At 47.5% G+C, this 25007-nt stretch overlaps 1 protein-coding gene across 3 annotated transcripts in view; it reads right to left on the bottom strand.

Moving 5' to 3' along the window:
* Positions 1 to 25007, bottom strand: part of LOC126546058 (G-protein coupled receptor dmsr-1-like) — a 1011142-nt gene that overhangs the window by 346150 nt on the left and 639985 nt on the right. The window contains exons 4-5 of one of the 3 annotated variants that reach the window (XR_011893509.1): positions 22069 to 22122; positions 20152 to 20478 (exon numbers count right to left, since the gene is read on the bottom strand). The exons of 1 other annotated variant lie outside the window; for it this stretch is intronic. The gene's annotated coding sequence lies outside the window, so the exon portion shown is untranslated. Of the gene's footprint in view, positions 1 to 20151; positions 20479 to 22068; positions 22123 to 25007 lie in introns of those variants that run through there. One more of the 3 variants, XM_055062099.2, reaches the window with a different exon arrangement.

Here is a 25007-nt window from a genome sequence, read left to right as displayed (position 1 = left end):
TGTAGCCCTTTCAAATGGGTGATCCCACAACCGGATCGGACGAAAGAGTTGACAGTGAAAAAAAAAAAAGGAAGAAGAAAACGAAAGAAAACAGATGACGTTCTCCATACAATAGTTCTAATACGAGCTTTCTTATTATGTGGCAGCACATGTCGTTCATATGTCGGTCCCAGCACCAGTGCTGTAGGCGCTTCTTCCTCTTTTAAACGGTTCCCAACTACGAATCTCTCAGTCCTGGTGCCATTCACAACACGTCGGTTCGGGTGGTAGCAGCTGTAGTACAGTGCCCGTGAGTGTGTGGGGAATGCTGTAGGGATAATTTAAAAAAAATTATGTAATACAGAGTCTCTCCAAGGGTCACCGTCAAACACAACTGGAGTCCAGTCGTGAGGAGAACTGGGATCTGCAAGGAAATGCGTCGCTTCATGCCTTGCGAAAAAGACCGCTTCCCGTTATGTTGTCGTATATGCTTTGATTCGAAATGGTATCGTTGGCCGAGTGTCCATGGCCCAGTGCGTCTCTTGACTACCGCTTCTTCTCCACCAGCTGACCAGGCACTTTCCCGTTCCAGCACGGCTCAAGCTTTTAGGCCAGGCTGTCGTGCAACACTCGCTATCGCTCACGCAGTAGCCTTATTCTGGCTATCCGCTTGCTGCTCACGCACTGAAGGTGCATACAATTGGATCTAGCCGTTGACTGCAAGAGTTAGCCGAAGTTGAGGAGGACCTAGAGAAACTAAAGTTTATCTACTTTGCGTACAGGTCTAGAAACACGTAAAGTAACAGTAAAAAGTCATCGATGACCCTCAGCAAATCGTACGCTGCGGCCCGTGGCAAGAAGAACGTCCCTCTCTTTCCGATGATTCTCGGGCTTATAACGCCTCAGTCCGTCGGGGTCACGTCATTTTCAGCCAATCATCGAGCCCGTGCTGACGTCGTCCTTTTCATCCAATCGGCGAGTACGCACATTTGTCGTCATGTTCATCCAATCCTAGGGCCCGTGCAAGTGGCGCCATGTTCGGCCATTGGGGACACTCCATGGGCTCTATTCTACGATAGCTGCGCCCCCCCCCCCCCCTGTGCTGTCTCCTCGCCTGGTAGGCGCTCAGCAGGAGGGGACTGGTCGTACTTGAACGACCTCCCAGTGCTGCAAAGCAGCTCGGGAGTAGGGTCAACTACCTCGGACCGTGCCGGCCTCCAGTTTCACTTTTGGGAAGCGTCACACAAAGGGGGGGGGGGGGGGGATAGTGGAGGCGACAAAAGCTCCTTGCGCGTTACTCGAGCGCCGAATAGCCAACTTGTCTGACGGGTCCGGTAGCATGGTCGACGCGCACCTGCTGCACCATAATTAGAATGCGATGGCGAGTGGGTGCGTTCGGTGAACTTGACCGATGCTAATTAATGATCCTAATCTAACACTGCATATGTAGGCGCATCAAACAGCTTATCAGGTTGTGAACACAGGCAGTGCTAACATCGGGCTCTAAATATGAGGAGCTAGGCACAAGGGCAGGCACCGTCTAACTTACAATTTTATTGAGGAGAAAAAGGAGGAAATACAATAAGCAATCCTGCGCGCTCATACAATAAAACTGAACCATTTTTAGAGCAAATCAAGCTCCCACTCAAAGATGAAAATATAGGGGAAGTGCCACATAATTAACAAATATTTATTTTCTGGTATTTAGGGACCCAGAAATTTCACTCCCCTGCTGCTTCCCATGTTTCATTATCGCACGTTGCGCTTAAAGGAGACACATGAATAAAAAAGGCCCGCTAAGTACAAGAAATTCCTTAACTGCTGCAGAAGTAGAGTTACCTTTGACTATAGTGCACAACCTATAACTTTGGCTACTCGGCATGTACTAAAAGTGTAGGGGCGGCACTAACGTACGCGCCGTGCGTTAGGCTGAAGCTGCACTGCACGTGGCACCGTTGCATGTGCGTTCTTACCGTTCTCCTGGAGCTTCATTTGTAGTTTCCCTTTCCCTGGGAGGCACCGGAGAAGGGTGATAGCCAACCTGCTCCCTACGCTGCGGCTTCGGGATATGAACACTAGGAGCCTTCCATCTGGTCGCTCCAAGAGACGGCGCCTCATGGTCCAGTCATTACTTCGATTTCTATACGACTCAAAAATGGTCGATAATATCTGAACTGAGCTGCTCCTCTATTTCTCCGCCACCCGTATGAATACCTTACTGTTGGCGGAAAGTTTTTATGATTATTTCAATAAACGTTTTCACCACAACTACGTTCAGATATTCCTGTTTTTTTTTTCTTTCAATTACCATTCTTTCGGTTCGCATCTGCGTGGGCATGTGTTTTCAGGCTCATTTGCTAAACTCCACATTTCGTATCTCCTTCTTCCGAACGGTTTAGCGCTGTTGGGCCCCTGTTACTTGACTTGATTTACTAATCTTAATCCTCCCTTTACACGCCCTCCTTTTCTTCATCACTTTCCGGTGAAAAGGATTCAGCAGTGTACAATGACCAAGTATTTACATTTGATTAAGAAAAAACGTCACCTAGCGCTAAATACCAATGTTCACAGATGCTGCTAAATTAGTCGCAGAGGTGAAAGTGCGCTTCAAAAACGATATAGTGAATAAATACAAAGAATTTGGTGCGGAGATACAGAGCCTCCATGCAATCCGCCGGCGAGCGGAGCGACGGTACAGACGCACTAAATCGATTTACGACCTTAGAGAGGCCAGACGCATTCAACATAAAATTCAGCGTCGCCTTGCTGTACTGCAATATCAACGCTCGAAATCCTTTTGTGTCTCTCGATCCGCGCAAACCTCTGTCAGTTGTCTGGAGAACAGTCCGTCGACATCGAACAGCTCCTCAACAGCGTCGGCCATTTAAATCTCTAGCCCTCCACCAAGGACGCCGAGAAGTCGACGTAGCCGAAGATTTCTGTGCAAGGATCGCGGGTCCGGCGTTCACCCATTTACCTTGTGCACCTATTTCTATTATTGTCCCCCCTAGCTCCCGAAATCCTCGTATGGACGCTCCTTTCTCCCTCGAAGAACTGGAGGCCGCACTTGCTGGGTGCAGGCGATCGTCACCAGGACCCGATGACATCACATACTCTGCGCTTGCAAACCTTGGTGAAGAATCCAGAGATGCCCTTCTTGGCCTATGCAACGCATCATGCCGTGAAGGCCTGGTCCCTACAACGTGGAAATCCAGTCGCCTTGTTCCACTCCCCAAGCCTGGCAAGTTTTCATTGGAATTGTCATCTTACCGTCCGATAGCACTGGCCAGCTGTGTCGGCAAGGTAATGGAGAGAGTGATCCTTACACCGTTAGAATGGTACTTGGAATTTTACAACGTCTATCCAGAGGTAATGGCTGGCTTTCGACGCGGACGCTCGTCAATAGATGGCGTTATTGACCTCGTAACATATGTACAGCACCAGAAACATCTGAAGCGAATCACTGCGGCCTTATTCCTTGATGTTAAAGGTGCGTACGACAATGCCCATCATCATGCGATCCTGGACGCCTTAGAAGCTGTAGGGATTGGTGGACACGCCTTTCGCTGGATACGCAGCTATTTGAATGGAAAATCTTTCTTTATTTTGACTGAAGACGGACCAACGGCGTCTAGCTATACCAGTCGTGGTGTACCGCAAGGCGGAGTACTCAGCCCGACTCTGTTCAACCTGGTGCTTGTTGGTCTCGCCGATCCGTTACCGCAAACCGTTCAGCTCTCCGTATATGCAGACGACATTTCCATATGGGCTTCAGGAGTGACACGTCTACAAGTCCGTGCACGACTACAGAAAGCTTGAACAGCCGTGTCAACATACCTAAGAAGGCAAGGCCTGGAGCTTTCCCCTGAGAAATATGCACTCGTTACCTTTACTCGCAAAGCGATGGCCCCGTATGCTTTGCGGATTAATGACGAAACTGTACGATACAGACGAACGCACCGATTTCTTGGCGTCATCATTGATAAGGACTTGTCTTGGAGCCCTCACGTCTCGTACATGACAAAGCGTTTGGCCGCCATCGTGGACCTTGCATTTCTCGGCGGGAAGTCCTGGGGCGCAGCAGTACCATCAATGCTGCAACTGTATAAAGCACTGTTATTGGGCTTCCTGCGGTACAGCTTACCTGTACTAGGAAATACTTGCGCTACAGATATCCGCAAACTTCAGAGTGTGCAAGCACAAGCACTCAGAACTTGTCTCGGTCTCCCCAAAACTACGTCATCGATTGCGACAGTGGCCATTGCCGGAGACACTCCTTTGACAGTCTATATAGACGCAGATGTCCTGAGAGCCCATATCCGTGACCTGACTCGGATTTCCTCACACCATCTTGCTTGCTTGCCAGCAAAAAGGCCACATTCAACCTTTGCCAAAAGTATTGTAAGACATCGGTCCTACTTGCCATCAGATTTTACGCCTGCTACACGATTATCAGATCTATTATGGTGTCTACACCGGCCGCAAGTGCAATTGACAATTCCAGGAATCAGAAAGAAAGCTGGAGCGTCGTTGCAAGCTTTGAAACAGTAAACTTTGGAACACATTCACAACGTACATAGATTCCAGCAACACGTCTACGCAGATGGTTCCGTAAAACTCAACAGCTCAGCTGCTGCAGTCATCATTCCGGCAAAATCTGAAGAAATTAAATTGAATACTTCATGTGTGACCCCATCAACGGGTGAATGTGCGCCCCCTACTTCAAAGAAAAGGAAAGAAAAAGAGAAGGAAGCAAAAAAAAAGCAGACTCGAAGAACGACTGTTAGAGAATTTCACAAGTTACTAGAGCAACACAATTCCAGACCCGCTTTTAATTCGTAACAGTGGTTATCCTGGTTAAGTCACAAGACGAACTTTCACTCCTCTGTTTATGTACCTCAACGCAATGCAGTTTGTTATCGTTCTTCTTTTTCCGCGATCTCACAGTTCTAACCGCTATATGGGGCCAAAAGCAGAGAAAGAAGGCACCTAATTCATTAATTAAATTATGCTTATACGTGCCAAAAAACAATATGATTACGACACAGGCCGTAGTTGAGGAGAATGGATTAATTTTGACCACCTTGGCTTCTTTAGCACCGAATGCACGGTACATGAGGGTCTTTTGCATGCCGCCCACATCGGAATGCGGCAGCCGCGGCCAGTTCGAACCCGCGACCTCTAGCTCAGCAACGCAGCGCCATAGCCACCGGACTACCGCGGTGGGCTATCGAGAGCGGCTTTGACTATTGCGAACGCCAATTGTGTTCTGGCTTCTGCCAGCGTAGTAGGGCTAGTTATATGTTCAGGAGGGTGTTGCGTGGCTTTTGTTGCGTCAAGACCAGGAACCATAGCTTATCGCCACGTTATTCCGCAGTACGAAAGGATTAAGAGATTATGTGCTCCTCCAAATTATTTTTAGCATTAATGAAGAAATAACCTAAGGTTCGAGACCCCTAGAATTGTGAATTCTGCAAATGTACTACATTTTTGCATGTGTATGGCACCACGAGGTGGCTGGCTGCCTGAGAAGAGTTTGTGAAACCATAAGGGGGAATATACGATTAGATTGGACATGTGCTTGGTACCCGAAGCTGTTGCAGTGCTGAACGCAATAATAAATCTTTATATATATATATATATATATATATATATATATATATATAATTTTTCAGGTAACTTTAGCCAGAGTTTAAAAATATGCCAGTGCACTCTAAGACGACGCGACCAACTGCGTGTTGCTCACTTTTGTATGTAGTGTGTCACGCTATATTTTGTATATTGCTTCATTAGATAATTACTCAAGATTAATTATCCAACCTCTGAAGCAACGAAGTTAGGAAAAAAAATTCCAATTAGAAAGTTGTAGATCGCATTGCAATATGTCCGATTAAACAGTATCCAACTTTCTATCTATTAAGTATTAGTGTTTTTCGCTTTACTGCGGAAGCCCGCGAAACACAAACAATACCACGTGACATAACCCCTTGCGCGCCGTGATTGCAGCGCTCCCAAACTGTCCGTGTACAAATGAACATAGCATATAGCAGGGCGTTGCTGTGTGTATATATATATATATATATATATTGTAGTGGGTAATATGCATGTGGCACTGTAGTTGTAGTGGGTAATATGCATGTGGCACTGTGCGGACTGCCACCGCTGCGGCGCGAGACACGAGCTCGGGTTGTTGATGCGAAGCGCTAGGACTCGTGATCTAGAGCTACCTGCGATCCCTCGAACGAGCTGCAATAAACCCCATTTCATTTGGTGGAGGTGCCGGGGTAACCTTGAAAACTGGAACTCCGAAGCCGGACGCTACCGACTGCTACGAACATGCCTGACGAAACCACCCAGGAAGATGCACCACAGCCTCCGACGGTCATCGTTTCCGGTGCATTGCGCCAGCGTGATCCTGCCATCTTTAGCGGCACCGATGATCATGACGTGGAGGATTGGTTGTCATCTTACGAAAGGGTGAGCCAGCATAACAAGTGGGACGACGTCACCAAGTTGCACAACGTGCTGTTTTACTTAACCGGCGTCGCGAACCTCTGGTTCCGAAACGTCGAGCACGATTTCACAACGTGGAGCAGATTCAAGACAAGTTTCACAGAAGTGTTCGGGCGCCCCGCTGTGCGCAAGCTTCGCGCAGAACAACGCTTACGGGGGCGCGCGCAACATCACGGTGAAACGTTCACAAGTTACATCGAAGATGTCATTGACCTGTGTAAGCGCGTGAATCCGTCAATGGCGGAACAGGACAAGAAAAAACACATTATGAAAGGCATTGATGAGGATGCATTTCAAATGTTGTTAGCGAAGGATCCGCGTACCGTGGCCGAAGTTATCAATTTGTGCCAAAGTTTTGACGAGCTACGGAAACAACGCATCTTAGCTCGGCGCCCACCGCCTACGGAAGATTCGTTAGCAGCATTGGTTATTGGCGACAACCACACAACTTTGCTGACGCAAATAAAAGAATTTGTGCGCGAGGAGGTCGCGCGACAGCTCTCGATTTTGCCGACCACGGAGAAGCCTTCTCAATATTTGGCTCGAGCGATCCGACAGGTAATTCAAGAGCAAGTGACCGAAGCTCTTCCACCTCCGTGTCAGCCGGCTCCCGTGGCCGCGCCTCTGACGTATGCTGAAGCCGCTGCACGGGCGCCTCGTCTGCCGGGATTCTCTCCTCCGCCTTCAGCGCCTCTCCAGCCGGTGTTCTCTCATCCGCCTTCGGCTCGCCAGCAGGTGGCTCCCTTTTTCAGCGCACAGCAGCAAGGCACAAATCCTTGGCGCACTCCTGACAACCGCCCAATATGCTATGCCTGCGGTACACCGGGACATGTAGCGCGCTTCTGCTGCCGACCACCCAGCTCCGGCTTCCGACCATACCGTATGCCTCAGTGACCACCACCGGAAGTCTACGCTGCTGATGACATACCAGCACCGCAGTCACAGCTCTACAATACTCGTCGCTCGCCTTCCCCTCGTCGGCGCTCACTCTCACCCATGCGTCGTAGGCCCAGTGCCAGTACTACTGAGGCGGAAAACTGATTTCCGCAGTTCCTGAGGCACGAACTGCGTCATCGTCGGAACATCAAAGTCCTCGTTTTTCCCCCGCTAACGTTATTGAAGTGTCTGTTGATGGCATCAAATGTCTTGCGCTCGTCGATACAGGTGCTGCTGTATCCGTGATTAGTGAGAAACTTTGCCGTGAATTACGGAAAGTGACCATGATGCCTTTGGTACTATTGCTTAGAACAGCCAGTGCACAACAAGTTCAGCCAGTCGCTATGTGCATTGCCAGGGTGCTGATTCGAGACATTTTGAATTCGATTGATTTCTTTGTGCTAACTTGTTGCTCCCACGATGTGATTCTCGGTTGGGATTTTCTGTCGCGCCATCACGCCGTCATTGACTGTGCACGTGCTGAGGTTCAGTTCTCCGTTCTGTGCGATTTTCCATCTCACGACTTTCAAGTTCATGATGTTACCAGGATCTGTGTAGCTTCAGATACTGGCCTTCCCCCTCACAGCGCGGTATTTGCCCTCTTTCATGCGCATCGCTTGCCGAAGCGACGGTCATGTTTTCACCCGCTGCCGTCTTCATTCGCCGCCAGCCTATATTGTTGCCTTTCGCCCTCCTCACGGTTCACAATGGGGCTGCAGAAATACTGATTTCTAACCCAAATTCGTACACTTTGGCTTTGCACTGTGGCGAGACTATTGGTACCATCCAGACTGTGGACGCTGACGTTATTGTGCATTTCCCTGTTCCCGACGACGTGGATACTGCCAACGTAACAGCACTGGCACCCCATGTGCCATCTAACCGAGTACTACCGGATGTTTTTTGTCGCTCTATTGCCGATGACCTCGAGCCGACACAACGTGAGCGGCTTATTGCTTTTTAAATGATTTTCACGCCTCTTTTGACTGCAACCAAGCATCATTAGGCCGCACAAGTACCGTCTCTCACCACATTGATACAGGACATCACGTACCATTACGCCAGCGTCCGTACCGCGTGTCATCCACCGAGCGTCGTGTCATCGCCGAGCAAGTTGAAGACATGCTTGAACGTGGTGTTATCAAGCCATCCTGCAGCCCTTGGTCGTCTCCTGTAGTACTCATTAAGAAAAAAGATGGCTCGATTCGTTTCTGTGTGGACTATCGTCGCCTCAACAAGATCACACGAAAAGATGTCTATCCTCTACCGCGCATAGATGACGCCCTGGATTGTCTTCATGGTGCCGAATTCTTTTCTTCTTTGGACTTGCAATCGGGCTATTGGCAAGTGCCAGTGGATGAATCCGACCGCTCGAAGACAGCTTTTATTACGCCTGATGGCCTGTATGAGTTTACAGTAATGCCATTCGGCCTCTGCAATGCACCCGCGACATTCGAAAGGATGATGGACAATATTCTACGAGGCCTCAAATGGAAGACGTGCTTGTGTTATTTAGACGACGTGGTAGTTTTCTCCCCTGATTTCACCACTCACCTCTCTCGTCTACGCGAAGTCCTTACTTGCCTTACCACCGCCGGCCTTCATCTTAACTTGAAGAAGTGCCGCTTCGGAGCCCGCCAGCTGACCATACTTGGCCATGTCGTGTCCAAAGACGGCGTCCTTCCCGACCCTGACAAACTTCGTGCTGTCGCAGAATTTCCGCGGCCGACTACAGTGAAAGAGCTCCGAAGTTTTGTCGGTCTTTGCTCTTATTTTCGACGCTTTGTGCGCAATTTTGCCTGCATCATCGCTCCCCTGACGAAGCTCCTGGCTGGCCCTGGTGACCTTCGCGACTGGACTCCGGCATGTGACCAAGCCTTCGCCACTTTGCGTCGTCGGCTTACCTCACCGCCTGTTCTACGCCACTACGACCCGAGTGCACCGACTGAAGTTCATACCGACGCCAGCGGCGTTGGTCTTGGAGCCGTCCTTGCACAACGGAAGCCTGGCTTTCCAGAATATGTGGTTGCATATGCGAGTCGTGCTCTCACGAAGGCAGAATCCAATTATTCTGTCACGGAAAAAGAATGTTTGGCTATAGTTTGGGCCTTAAACAAACTTCGCCCTTACTTGTATGGCCGTCCGTTCGACGTTGTGACAGGCCACCACGCCCTCTGCTGGCTTGCGTCACTGAAAGACCCGTCGGGGCGTCTTGGACGTTGGGCTCTTCGGCTCCAAGAATTTGACATTCGCGTCATTTATCGATCAGGGCGCCAACATTCTGATGCAGATGCGCTCTCCCGTTCGCCCATGCGATCCGACGAAGCGCCACCTTCATCAATAGAGTGCCCGGTTGCTACGCTTGCTGTTACTGACATGCCGTCTGAACAGAGAAAAGATCCGTGGATTGTTTCTCTCATTGACATTCTTAGCAGTTCTTCAACGTCTACATGCCCTCGAGCCCTTCGTCGCCAAGCCACCCACTTCGTGCTACGGGACGCCATCTTGTACCGCCGAAACTATCAGCCAGACGGTCGCAAATGGCTGCTAGTCATCCCTCGCCATTTGCGTTCCGACGTATGCACGTATTTCCATGCAGACCCACAACAAGCTCATGCTGGCGTCCTGAAAGCTACGAGCGGCTCCGCCAGCGGTACTACTGGCGCGGCATGTATTCTTATGTCCGCAAATACATTCGGTCATGTGCAGCCTGTCAGCGACGCAAGACATCTTCTCATACGACAGGCCCTCTGCAACCTTTACCGTGTCCTGCACGTCCTTTTGATCGGTTCGGCATCGACCTTTATGGGCCTCTTCCATGCAGTGCTAACGGAAATCGTTGGATAATTGTCGCAGTAGACCACCTGACAAGATATGCTGAAACTGCTGCACTTGCTTCGGCTGCTGCTCGCGACGTCGCCGCATTCATCTCGTCTTATCCCGCATTCATTTCGTCTTACGGCACGGCGCACCGCGAGAACTGCTCAGTGACCGAGGCCGTGTCTTCTTGTCCGAAGTTATTAATGAGCTTCTCGCCGCGTCCCGCACTATTCACCGCAGCACTACGGCGTATCACCCACAAACTAACGGTCTAACGGAACGATTCAACCGCACTCTTGGGGACATGCTCACCATGTATGTTGCGTCTGATCATTCCAATTGGGACGATGTCCTCCCTTTTGTGACGTACGCATACAATACCGCCGTTCAGGCTACTACAGGCTTCTCACCATTTTTCCTTCTTTATGGGCGTGAACCATCCACTACCCTCGACACCGTACTACCTTATCACCCGGATGCCTCTGAATTCACCCCTCTTTCCGGAGTTGCTCGCCATGCTGAAGAGTGCCGCCAACTGGCTCGCTCGTTCACGTCGGATACCCAAGGAATCCACAAAGATCGCCACGACAACGATCAGTCCACACAGTCCTTCGCCGTGGACTCTCACGTCTGGCTTCGGCTGCCCTTCCAAGCTCCAGGCCTTAGCCCAAAGCTTGCTCCGAAATATCAAGGTCCGTACCGGATCGTCGCGTGTACTTCGCCTGTGAATTATGTGGTCGAACCGGTGACGCCATCTTCGGACAAACGCCGCCGTGGCCGCGAGACCGTTCACGTCAGCCGCCTGAAGCCGTACTACGACCCCCTTATTGTATCATCACCTTAGGTCGCCAGGATGGCTCCTCTTCGCCGCGGGGGAAGTTGTAGTGGGTAATATGCATGTGGCACTGTAGTTGTAGTGGGTAATATGCATGTGGCACTGTGCGGACTGCCACCGCTGCGGCGCGAGACACGAGCTCGGGTTGTTGATGCGAAGCGCTAGGACTCGTGATCTACAGCTACCTGCGATCCCTCGAACGAGCTGCAATAAACCCCATTTCATTATATATATGAGACTGAAAGAGGATGTCAATTACAAAGAGATTCGATGGGCAGCAATCCACCCCATATCGGTGCACAGCCACGGAACGCAAACGCATGCATTATAGGTCCAATGCTTCTTATATGCACCATCGATAACTCGCTTTCCCAGCGTGCGCGATCCCCATTTCCTTTTTGCCGTCACGCTTTCTTTTTCGTTTCTTTTTTTTATATTTGCGCTCTCTCCGCTCCAGAGGCTGCGTGTGGCTGCGGGTCACCATGTCAGGCGGCCGCACTTTGCTGCCATACGTCAGCGGCCAGGCCTTGCTCCCGTGATGAGCTCATTCCGCCGGGATATTTTTGTCCTCACGTCTCGTCTTTCTCTTATATTAGTCCCTATAGCGCTTGTTTTTGACCCCAAGTCTCTGGCTACGATCTCTTTTGTATGTGCACGTCCCTTTCGGACAAGCTGCTTTATGAATACCGCCCGAACATAATGGCCGGGTCCCGGCTGGAGCACGCCGACCTGCGGGAACCCAGCTTTGCGCGTGCTTCGGCTTCTCCGAGATGTTATTACGGTCCTTGTAATCTTTCCCCCACAGGGCGGCCGTTAGTTGGACTGAGGGATCCCGCGTGATATCTGGTCTAATATCGAAGGCGCGCGTGAAACACTGCCTTTTCTTCTTGCCATGAAATTCAACAAATTAGGGGGAAGGAAGAATGCGCTCAATAGGAGGTGATCTCGAAGGCTGAAAACACCAGCGCGTGTAGCCCAATATCTTTTGTGTCTATCTTTCCCTCTTCCTGCGTTTTCCTTCCGCTCGTCCTAGCTCCTGCTGGCGGTAACTAAAAAGAAAAAAAAAGAAAAAGCTGTTGTTCTCCACAAAAAAGAAAGACCTTGCAGAGGACAGCATAAGCATTGATTGTAACCGATCATGATTCGCTGAGGGGGAAGGGCAGTCGCAATATCAGTTCCCCAGGAAACTTGAGGCTGTCGAAGCAGGCTTGGTAATCTTCTTAGGTCCATATACATTCACGAGTATACTAAGACCAGTGTATAGAAGTACATACATAGGGCACATATATTCTTAGCGACGAAATGCTGAACGCGCATTTGTAAAAGTTTAATTACAGGGTTATACGTGCCAAAACCAAGATGTGATTATCAGGCACACCGTAGTGGGGGACTTCAGAAATTTAGACCACCTGGGGTTCTTTAACTTAGACCTAAACCTAAGTACACAGGTCATTTCTCATAGCACAAGGCCGGTTTCTCAGATAGCACAAGGCCGGCTCACTTCGATCCGTGACGTCATGCTACTTTGCGCGAGTGCAAGAAAATCTAATGAAGATGCTCGCGAGTCAGCCGCGGTGATTTTGACTTCACCGCCTTTGTCATGCGTGCTTGCCAGTGGCAATTACGGTCCAAGTGGCAGGACGTGATAAAGCAGAGTACACAGGCTGTTAAGAACGGCCAGCTGCAGTGCAAGTTTGCCAGCCATTTACGCCAGCGGTGGCAACCTCATCTTGGAACGCCGCCGCCAACCTCTAGCCACGGCGTGATTAAGTCGACTTTGTGTCAGGAACAATACGCACGTCCTCCACTCTCCGTCGCTTCAGCTAGGATGCGTTTGACGAAGCAGGCTTTGTGCTGAAACCGCCACCGTAACGGTGGCGGTTACGCTCTAGCCTCGTCGCCGTTGCGACGGAATGAGTTCGGCGGGCTAACTATTGTTGCCGAACTCCCCAACGCAGACCTGATCTGCTACGGGTGGCAGAGTTGCCGCGGGAACGTCGTCGTAGGCTTCTTCCCACGCGCCGACCAAGACGCAATGCAATGTGCTACCCGAGCGCTCTACCCGGATCGGCTCCGAGTTCTACGAAGCCCCTCTGACGTCGGCTCCGGGCCATGCACCTGTGCGTGCGTGCGTGTGTGTGTGTGTGTGTGTGTGTGTGTGCGTGTGCGTGTGCGTGTGTGTGTGTGTAAGCCGTCCCGGGGAGAGGCGGCGTGTTTACAATGACTGGACGAACGTTTCCATCCCCTTGGAATCAAGGGGGGGGGGGACCAAGTGCTTATAAGCAGCGATTGTCGGCTGATAGGGTGTGCTCGTTGTCGTGCTCGAAATGTACTCGTGAGCTGTGTGCTCGTTTGCTGTATGCTTCGTCTTGCGGGCTCCATTTGGGAGTCACGCTAGAATGTGTAAATGTATCCCATGTTCAACTGTAAATACTGTAAATAAATCCTGCTCGCCTAAGTCCTGACGAAGAGTCAAAGTCTCTCCCTTCAACTACGGCCGCCAAATCCTACAAGGCCTGCTATTTAGGTGGCGTTGGATAGGCACGTTTTGATTTGGCCTTACCAAGGTGCTGTTAGAACGCAGGCGAGACCATGCGCAGACAAGGAACGCGCGGACAACAAAGGCTTCCGAGAGCCAGAGCGAAAGCGATGTGGCGTCGAGGCGAGGTCCTCTCCCCTCACGCCACGCCAGGTGCGTTATCGTTGGAACAGGCGTGCCCTTTCGCCCGCTCTGCTTCATCGAGGCGAGCTCATGACTTGGCGTCGAAGCCAATCGGAATTTAGGGGCTGTTTCCCCCTAGTCCAGACGACAGACGCCGGTGTTATCGCTGTGTGGGTCATTTGATGCTTTCGCATCAAATGACATCTTGGCTAGGGCGCTCCTACTCTGCCGGATGTGTAAAGATGCGCATATATATATATATATATATATATATATATATATATATATATATATATATATATATATATATATATATATATATGGTGGATAACTTCCAGGTCGCCCATCAGGTCATTGAGAATTCTGCGGAGTACAATCAACATCTCTAGGGCTTTCATATATTATGAAAAGCCATTTGATTCAGCAGAGATACCAGCAGCTATAGAGCCACTGTGTAATGAAGGAGTACAGGAGGCAAACGTGAATATCTTGGGAAATATCTACAAAGATTCCACAGCTAAATTGGTTCTCCACAAGAAAGTAGAAAAATACCTATAATGAAAGGGGTCAGGCAAGGAGACACAGTCTCTCCAATGCTATTCACTGCATGCTTAGAAGTATTCAATCTATTAGAGTGGGAAGGCTTAGGAATGAGGATCAACAGCGAATATCTCAGCAACGTTCGGTTTGCACATGACATTGTCCTGTTCAGCAACACTGGGGACGAATTACTAGACGTTATTAAGGACCTTAGCCAAGAAATTGTAAGAGTGGGGCTGAAAATTAATATCCAGAAGACAAAGATTATGTTCAATGGTCTGGCAAGGAGACAAGGATTCAGGATTCCCAGTCAGCCACTGAAGTATATAGAGGAGTATGTTTATCTAGCTCAGTTACTCACAGGTGACCATGATCATACGACAAAGTTTTACAGAAAAATAGAAATCGGTTGGAGTGCATACGGCAGGTATAACCCAATCCTGAATGGCAGCTTACCACTGTCGTTGAAAAGAAAAGCGTACAATGATTGCATTATACATGTGCTAACGTATGGGGCAGAAACTTGTAGTTTAACAAAGAAGCTCGAGAATAAGTAAAGGACCGCGCAAAGAGCGATGGAACGAAGAATGCTAGCCGTAACGTTAAGAGACAGTAAGAGAGCGGTGTGAATCAGAGAGCATACGGGGATAGCCGATGCTCTAGTTGACATTAAGAGAAAAAAAAATGAAGCTGTGTAGGCCATGTAATGCATAGGATAGACAACCGCTTGGCCATTAGAGTTACAGAATAGATGAGAATGGAAGGTAGCGCAGTCGAGGACGGCAGAAAACTAAGGGGTGTGATGAAATAAGGAAATTTGCAGCCGCAAGTTGGAATAAGCTAGCACAAGACAGGGGTAACTGGAGAACGCAGGGAGACACCTTTGCCCTGCAGTGGAATAAAAAATAAGCTGCTGCTGCTGATGATCATGATATACGCATAGCCGAGGAAAGCGACTCCCGTTTAGCCACTAGCGCGACGCATTCACAGGAGCTATGGATTATGACTCAAAGACACTCGAGAAGCTCGGTGTACGGCCACGGAAAAAAAAACTAGGTTTTGTTCCATTGTCGACTTCTGAATACGTCTGGCAGACGTGGCTATATTGTTCGACTGAGTGTGCATGTCTTAAAAGGTTGTCAGGGTCTATCAGGGGCGGCTTGGCCGAAATAATTTACGTACTGGGAGGTTTACCCGCAATTAAAAGGTTCACTCGAATTTTAATGAATGCCACGTGCATGTATCGCTTCTTTTCCAATGGACAACTAAGTGTGTGGCAACCTAGCTTCCCTTGCGCTAAGCCATTTAACCCCGTAAGGGCTCTTTCTTTGTCGAGAAAAAATAGTACCATAATATCCCATCTTTAGTGGCGTGAAATGCTTTAATAACATGGTTAAAACAGTAACTGGGCCACAGATTTCGCCCGACAAAGAATCAGCATTTATTTACAGGGATGAATTACCACTTTTCTACTGCAAACTTCGTGCAGAAAAAAAAAAGAGGTCGCTTTGAATGACAGTAGTAAATGCTATAACGTTCTTTTAAAGCTACCGTGAGTGCTGGACACTAACCACGGTCTGATAGTACTCACAACACGGAACTTCTGATTCGCTGTGATCTAGAAAGAGTCACTGCAAGTATGGTGCCCTCGGCACGTACGGCAACCCTATCTCTCTTTATAGTGCGGAAAATCTACCTTTATAAAAGTGATGTTCATAGATTTTCTACCGCCATCTACGTAGTGAAAAACAAAACACTTGACGCCCTCTTACGCACAACTATGTTCAGCAAGTGGTGAAATACCCACGACAAAGTGGGCTCCTCATAAGTAACGTTATCGCTCATGTGGAGCTGAAGTTGTCTAGGTCCCATCATGGGTATAATTATGGATAGGCAAAAACGTTGCCTGCAAGTTAGAATATTATAGAATATTATAGTCGAATATTATAGTCGAATATTATAGTAGAATATTATAGTCGACGAGGTGACAGGCCCACAGGTGGCGCAGCAAGATCGGGCTATAATTAGAGTAGACACAACTGAACGTCTGCTGCGCAGGCAAACGCACTGCATAGGCGCAATACGCCGCGTTAATCGGAAGCTGGCCCATTCGGAGTTCCTGGCTACTTGACCACTCGGAGACGAAGCGTGTATCAACGCAAGCCCGGAGTTGCTTGATTTATGAGGATTTTTTATCAACTCAAAGAATTCGTAACATCAACAACCGCTGCCCCTAGTGGGCGCGAGCTGTAAGCAGGCACCATTTAAAGATGAAGTAATCAGAGATGCAGTCATTCGAAGATTTTCAAAGAAAATAGACTCTACTTGTCCAGCCACCCATCCAATATGATGGGTACTGTTTTCAGTACCCGAATACCCTTTACAAATCGCATAGGATTTTGAAGCATGGAAATATATGAAAAGCGCCCGAATTTGGTCGCTGGTACAATGCATCTAGTAAATTCAATTTGGACGAATAATGTCGCTGGCTTTCACTGCGCTTTAGAGTCCAAAAAGGCTCCGTTCGCGCTGATGCCAACCAAGCTCCCCCGTCTTGTGATGACCGAAAATATTTTGCAAAATTATCCTCTTGCAGAAGCCTGCTTGTGTACGCCCGAGCGTTCGTTCGGGTTGTGCTGGTGAGTAGTGATCAAGATAAACGCGAGCGTGTGTTTGTTAGTTCGATTGTAACGCGTCTCATACAGCTTTTATGGCATAGCTTGGCTAAGTTCATCAATGGCGCTCTGCATCACATCGCAGGAATCACGGATATTAATAAATGTGCGCCCCGTGGCGGTGGAGTGGCGAAGTTGCACTGTAATGTCCCTAATTCCTGTGTATGCGTCCCAGAGGAAGATTGGGATTATGAAACACGCTGTAACATATGGCTGGCCATTTGGAATAGACCATAAAATTAAAGGGAACTCACGCAGGCTCCCCCAAAAATCAAATTTTTTGCTTAGTGATCCCTCGCTCTCTGATTCGCCATAATTCCAGTCGTGCTCATTCAGACTCAGATTGTACAAAATTCTTCTCAGTCTGTATTCTATTCAGAACACTCGGAATCAAGCTAACCAAAATAGCTCTCATCTGACATCACACAGATTCAGACTCATGCATCGGTCTGTGTCTCAGTGAGCCTGACTGAATCGACCTATGGATAAGGTTGTCGACGTATGGTCTGAGGTTATTTAAAGTTCACCTAAAGCGAGATCCGCGCGCACTTTTGCGTTGCACCCTAATTTGGTAGGCAGGGCGTTAAAAATACATCAACTCATAGACTCGCTACAAATTTGATGCTATCCACCATAAAAGCCTGTACTGTTTAAATTATTAACTATCCTGTCGAGTCACGGTACCTATCTCTTGCGTAATTGCATTTTTATGTCGTTTTCGTACTTCCAAAGTGATACCAGATATCAGGTTTTTCGTAAGCACTCTGTGGCTCCTACATTAAACGGGCAGAAAACCGCATGCATTAGTTTTGCTCGACATTCTCAGTTATCGCATTCAGCAGATATAGATTGTTCAGATAACATAACGCTCACAGCAACGATGAATTGTGACAGGCATGAGATTAAGTAGTAAAGTAGCGGAATAATATGATTTTAACGACAGCTGTTATTACGCCACCTTGTGGCGCAGGGAGGTATTCTGAAAGGACGCGCAACAAAAGGGGGATTATGTTATTTCACCTCCAGCCTGAGCTCTATTTGATTCAGAGAGAAAACTAGGGCAAAGCTGCATGCCCTCACTCCATCGCCGATTCTCGCAGTCACAAGCCTTTCTGTCTTGGAACTTTGCCGCACGGAAACCGCGAGGCCCGCAAACGAACCCTCGCGTGAACTCAGTGGCGCAGCCAGAAATTTCGTTCGGGGGGGAGGGGGGGGGGGGGTGTTGACATAAGAACATAAGAGTACCCGGCAACTGAAGAGTCCCGTGGCCCATTACTTTGCGCAACAGAAGAAGTAACAAAATCGAACTTTCACGATGTCACAATTCACTGTGCCGCAACAGTCTTTTCTTCTTCTGTGGGGTGGGCGCGCCGAAATGAAAAAAACAACGCAATATAAAGCATGTTGGCCCCAATCGAATGGCTAATTTGGGCACCTAATGTGGCTAGCGAAGGAATATTGAAGGAACCGTGAGACGCTTGGTCCACAGAGAACCATACGCATACTGCTGGCGAGACAAAAGGCTTTCCGGAAAGGTTGGATAACATCGAAGTGAAGGTGATGGCCTCAATCGAACGCGTTGGAATCCGTCGAGTTCCCACAGTGATGGTGGCCAGTGACCACTGTTTCTTTCTCGTCTGCTAGCCAGAAAGCGTCCAAAACTCTGCCAGGCCAAAATCTACTCGGCCAGAGAGAAATAAACCTGCACCGAAGTGCGCCCCGCGGTGGTCGGGGCAACACGAGAAAAACGCGTGCGCTTTGGCTGGCTCTGGCAGCCCGCGGGTGGCGAGAACAAGAAAATTGAAGAGGCTCAATTTGTCCTCGCGAATAAAAGCCAAAGTAGAAAAAATAAATAAGAACGTAGTTGGCCTTTGCTGGCTTTGTTGTCTTGACATGGATGACTTCGCGCAGGTGAAAAAAAGAATGTTGATATTCTTTTCTGTGACATGACGGCATAAATGAACCACCAGAACGTTTTCTCTCATCCGACGTCGCTGCGTGCTCTGTCAATTTGTCTGAAAGTGTGTTGATTTGGCTTGTCTCGCAGTACGGTCCGATGTATGACTTTAGAAAGGTGAGTGCACCTTTGGCGTCAAATGTTTATAAGAACATTAAACCGACAAAGTTCCGGAACTAAAATGTAAAGCTCGACTTTGGCAATGTCAAAGCACCTTTCGCTTCAGAAGTTTATGAGAACGTTATACCCATAAAGTTTCGGAATTGAAATCCATGCGCTCCGTAGATTCCGCGGCCTCCGTGAGATGCCGCGAGGAGCCCGCTCGCCATCAAAACGCCCTTGAAACTTTGTGCTCGGATGGGGCTCCTGGCGTTATGTTGCTCCAGGTGCCTGGGCGTTGCCACGAAATGCAGCCCGAGTTCACAATGTTCGCGCCGAAATGTCTTTTGTCTTTTCGAGCGTGAAAAAGACATTCTAGACAAAATCCAGAATGATTTCCGGCGCCGGGGGTTGTTTTGGTCGGCGGTGCATCGCAGCACGAAAAAGCTCGGGGAGCGGGGGGGGGGGGGGGGGGGGCGGGGCTGAAGCTTCTTGAATGGCGTAGAACTTTCTGGAAGACACGCGTGCTCCAGCGATTTGTCTTGAACGTTCGATGGCTCGTGTATAAAAGCAGACGCACTTCAGCGGCAGATCAGATTTTCGACCATCGCCGACGGTGTTCGCCGCTGTCGTCATTCTTTAATCGTCACCTGCTTTTGAGGGCACAAGTTCGCCCAATAACATACTAGTTTCGTCATTCACAGTTTTGCTGCTTTCTTCACTGTCACTACTACGTGGCAATATATTGCGCGCGTTTCAGTGAACGTCAGTAGCTAAGACTAGATTTGAGGGACAAACCGTAACAGTATGAGCAGATTAGTCAAACACAGGTGCTGGAGTAGACGGCATGACCAGCCACTTCCCGTTAAAGAAAAAATGTAACGTTTGATACTTTCTTCAGAGGGTTAAGCATTGGCGAAGAAACAATTTCCTTTACCCACCCACCTTCTATGTGCTTGTTGAGTCATGGTAGCAGGATAAATATTCTATGAAGATTTTTCTGTTTTCGGACATTCTAAGAACTGTTCTAAATGCCATGCAAAACTCACCGTGGAATAAAATTTGTATTTAGTATATTTAGAAGAATATGTCTTATGCGTGACTTTATTCTGAGACACGACCACATACGACGCAATCCATATACACTCATTTAAGTAGTCATGTAATTGAGGGAACGTAAATCTTCTCATTAGTATGCTAATGAGGGGAAGAACTCGGTCAGCGCCGCTATCAGCGTTTGTGGAGAGAGCGTAAACTTTCATTTTCACATCAACAAGCTTGGAGTCCGGCGTCTTTTTAGTGGGTCTGGGCACCCGCCGCGGACGCGGTTCCGAGACCCTGTCTCGAAGCGGCTTCCTCGGCTCGCTGGACGGCCCAGAGTTGTGCTGTCAGGTTCGAGCTGAGCAGTGCGGTCTTCCAGCGCGGGCGGAGGCTAGCGATGGAAGAGACGGAGGGGTCGGCGCTGCCCGACGATACCGAAATTAACACAGTTGCACAAACCTCTCTAGAGCTTTATTTTTTCAAAGCAAAAGTGCTGAACATATTCTGGTGAAACAAGTGCTATATTCAAGTTCTACGAGAATATTTGTTATTTATTTATTCATTTATTCATTTATTTATTTATTTATTTATACATACTGCAGACCACATAACGTGGTATAAGGAGGACGGACACTTTTTTAACAAATCACATTCAGTGTAACGGTGAACATACATTGTGTTTTACTTCCAGAGACAAATAAAAAAAAATGAACACAATGGGTAAATGTACACAATGCTACACGATGGCAAGGCGATAACGCTCTGGTATAGAATTCCATTGAGACACTGTGTGCGGGAAAAACAAAAAGTTATAAGCATCTGTTTTTGCGAAATATGGCGTTAAAGATCTTGGTTGTTGATGTCGTGGTCTTCTTGTTGATAGGGGGGATAAATACAATGAAGGGTCAATGGCAAATTTCTGGTTAAGGAGAGAATTCAGGAAGCCCAAGCGAAATTGCCTTCTTCTGTACTGAAGTGGGGGTGTGTTATTGGCTATCAATTGTTCCGACGGAGAGTCCACACGACGAAATTTAGAAAAGATAAATTGAACGGCCTTTCTTTGAATTCTTTCGAGTTTATCAATGTTACGTTTTGTGTAAGATTCCCACACTATGCTTGCATATTCTAGCTTTGGTCTGATGTATGATTGATAGCATAGAAGTTTTACATGTGGTGGTGAATTACGAAGCTTCTGTCTTAAGAAACATAACTTTCTGAAAGCAGAAGAACAAATGTTGTCAATGTATGAATTCCAGGAGAGGTTAGCAGTGAACGTTACACCTAAATATTTGTGGCTATCGACCTGATTAACTGTAGATGAACCTAGGGAGTAAGCATACTGGAAATGGGATTTCTTTTAGTTATAGAAATGGAAACTATTTTTGTGCATTTACGACCATGCACCACTTGTTCCACCATTGGTATATGTAATCTAAATTTTTGTTTAGTTCTTGTTGATCATGTATGCTGCAAACTTCACGGAATAAAATACAGTCTACTGCGAACAATCGAATCTGAACACTTGGACCAATTACATCTACGATATCAGTTATATAGCACAAAAATAGCAAAGGCCCTAGTACACTGCCTTGGGGCACACCCGACGGGAATGGTATATACAGAAGGCGCGCATTTCGATCCTCGGCTGTGACAAACTGCACCCGATTTCTCAAATATTCAGCCACCCAAGCGACCAACACCTTCGGAAGACCAATTTTGTTTAGTTTATAGCTTAGTTTGTCATGAGGAACTTTATCAAGGGCCTTACAGAAATCTAAAAAAAATATGTCTATCTGAATAATATTATCGAGACCTTTGGCAAACTCATGCGTAACAGTGACGAGTTGCATAACGGTCGAATACTTCTTTCTAAAACCGTGCTGAAAACTTATTAATACGGAGTGTTTGTCTAGGAATTCTGTAATCTGAGTGGCTATAATATGTTCTATAAGTTTAAAACATGAGGAAGTTAAAGATATCGGTCTGTAATTAGGTAGTAATAATCTGTTACCTTTCTTGAAGATAGGGATTACTCGGGCCGTCTTCCAGTCACGCGGCAAGGTTGCTGTTGACAAGGAAATATGAAAAATAACAAAAAGGAACTTGGCAACGCATTCGGCATATCGTCGAAGAAACACATTGGCAAGCTCGTCAGGACCGCAACATTTTTACGTGTTTAAGTTTAAAAGCATAGAAACCAAACCAGGATATGAAATGAAATTGACTTCGCATGGTTGAAATGAGCTTGTGGTAGGCGTACATTGTCCGGTTCCTGAAAACACGTTATGAAAATAGGCGTTAAAATGATTCGCTATATCGTCATAATTTGTAACCATGCTACCATCAACTGATATCTTAGAAACTGGTTTCTTGCTTTCCCTGAGATAATTCCAGAACTTAGAAGGATCATTCTTTATAAAATTGGGTATTGCAGTTTTAAAGTAGTAATCCTTTGCCTGATGCATCGCTTGTGTAAGGATTCTTTGGTGTTCGCTGATAATTCTGCACTGCGTATGCTGTTTTCTTAGCCGTTTAATTTTTCTCTTCAATTTAATAATTTCGCGTGTCATCCAGGGTGTATGCCTGTGCGTTTGTTTGCGTTTGATGGGTATGAAGTTGTTGATACAGTAATGACAAGTCTCAACAAATTTCTCCCAAAGAGCGCACGTGCTTAGGGCGCCTTTATCAAAGTCTGCAACTACAGTTTCCATGTATTCAAGCCCACGAGCATCGTCAGCTCGGGAATAGTCCTTAAAATACCGAATGGGAGATTTTTGGTAGCTACTACATTTAAGAAGAGGAGTTGAGGCGCTTATAAGTTCATGATCGGGCAACCCTTATTCCACCACAAATGGTACGTTATGACAAAGCCCTATTTACAAATGCCAAATCTAGAACCGAGCTTGCATGTCCTTGTACGCGTGTGGGTTGTTTGATTATTTGAGTTAGGTCGTGAGCGAGCATGATATAAAAAATAATGTTAGCGTTTTTACTGGCCTGGGAACAGGCCAGACCCTCCCAGTCCACACTTGGCAAATTAAGGTCTACAACCACGAAAATTTTCTTATTATGATACAGTGACATATGTTCTTTGAGTACAGTTTACTCCGGCCACGCGTCCGGAGGCCTGTAACATGCGTATAAGATGAAATTATATCCCCAACAGGACAACTGTACGCACAAGCATTCAAGAATGCCAACATCAGTTGTAATCGTAGCTTCTACTTCGGGCTTAACAAGGATGGCTACTCCCCCGCCTCTTGTAGTTCTGTCTTTTCGACACACGTTGTAACATGGGGGAAAGAATTCATCGTAACTAATTTCCTTTCTCAACCACGTCTCTGTTATCACCACGATGTGAGGATCACGCTGCCTAAGTATTGTTGTTAACTTATCTATTTTATTAGTGACACTGCGCGCGTTTATGTTAAGCAGCCTCAGTCCTTTCCAGTTGGATACATCTCCGGCATTTTTGGAGGACCTAGCGATTTTTACACTGGGTGTGGTTTCTAGACGAGGGATCTGGTCGCATTCCTCAGTTATGTCTGTGGCAGTGGCGCTTGGCTCCGAGTGTTTGGCCGTCGGGTTTCGCTTGCCGCAGTGCTTGGCTTTTTGGTTTCGTTTTTTTCGAACAGGTACCTTATCATTTTTGTTTTCGTCCCAACAGTATGCCTTTTTATTGATACATAGCTTATCGTATACCAGTGAGGCATTGTCACCGTTTTCTCGATTCATTTTACAGCTTTCCCCCATAGTTTTCTTCTGATTTCCCACGTTCTTACCGAAAAATCCTCGCCAGTAGAGTAATTCGTGCCTTTCAGTTTGCTTCCCTGCTTTAATATTGTAATTTTGTCTCTTGAATCTAGGAGCTTAAGAATAGCAGGCCCGACCTTGCCAGGCGACGGACGTACCAACCTATGAATACGTTCTATAGCCACTGGTTCTAGCTCAAGAATACCTTTATTACCTCATTGTTCACAGCACCCCCCCAGCGATTCAGTTTTTTCTTCTTCAGCTTCAGGTAGTCCGTAAACAATAATATTAGACCTTCTGCTTCGGTTCTCCAGCTCATGAATTCTCCGGGTCGCAATTTGCTCATGGCACGACGTAACCTTAATTTATAGACTGGCCAAGGAATATAATTTCTTTTGTGAATATCGGTAAGGCGTTTTTCGTTAATTTCCCTAATGGCGATGGCAATCTCTTTAACTTCTTTTGCTATTTGTGCGAGTTCAGGGCCGGGGTTAGTTTCATTGTCGCCACAAAGCAGTAGTATCCTCCGAACAGATGAACCAGCAACGAACAATACCCAACATATTCTGCAGCCGAACAACCGTGGGCACGGCAATACCACCAAGAATGGATCGTCATAACGAAAGCACTTGCCGCAATGCACAATGCTCCAGTGACAAAGAACAGGTGCGATCAAAAGTGGATGCACCGGCCTCGTTTAGGATAAAAAACAACACGAATACTTGCGAAGGCTAAGGGAGAGCAATGCAGAGCAGTGCGTGTTGTGGAAGAGCCGCAGATCGAAGCCAACATTGCTCGAATAGCTGCGGAGATGATGAACACCGGAAGTATATAATGGTCGATAGCATTAATCTTTATTAACACTTTAGTTATGCGCGCGCTAAATTCGTCTTCATATTTTCACAAGTTTGGCGAGGAAACTGGTGGCCTAAAGAAGCATCCTGAAACTTGGTCACTATGATGCATTGGGAATTCGCGTAAGCAGTCCACATACTCAAAAATTCACCGACGTTTACGATACTCCTTAATGCGAAATTTTAGCGCAGCTCTATACGTGTTTTGCTTAGATCAACACATTTCGCGATGTATTGGCTAGCGTGGATGATCTGTTTCCTGCGGCACATCGCAAACGGAGCGAAGTGTGACGCGCCCAAACTTGGCAATCGGGAGATCGCCTAATGCAGCGCGCGGGTGACA

This window comes from Dermacentor andersoni, chromosome 1 (genome assembly GCF_023375885.2).
Source record: "Dermacentor andersoni chromosome 1, qqDerAnde1_hic_scaffold, whole genome shotgun sequence".
Lineage (NCBI taxonomy): Eukaryota > Metazoa > Arthropoda > Arachnida > Ixodida > Ixodidae > Dermacentor > Dermacentor andersoni.
This window is presented reverse-complemented; position numbering and strand designations above follow the sequence as displayed.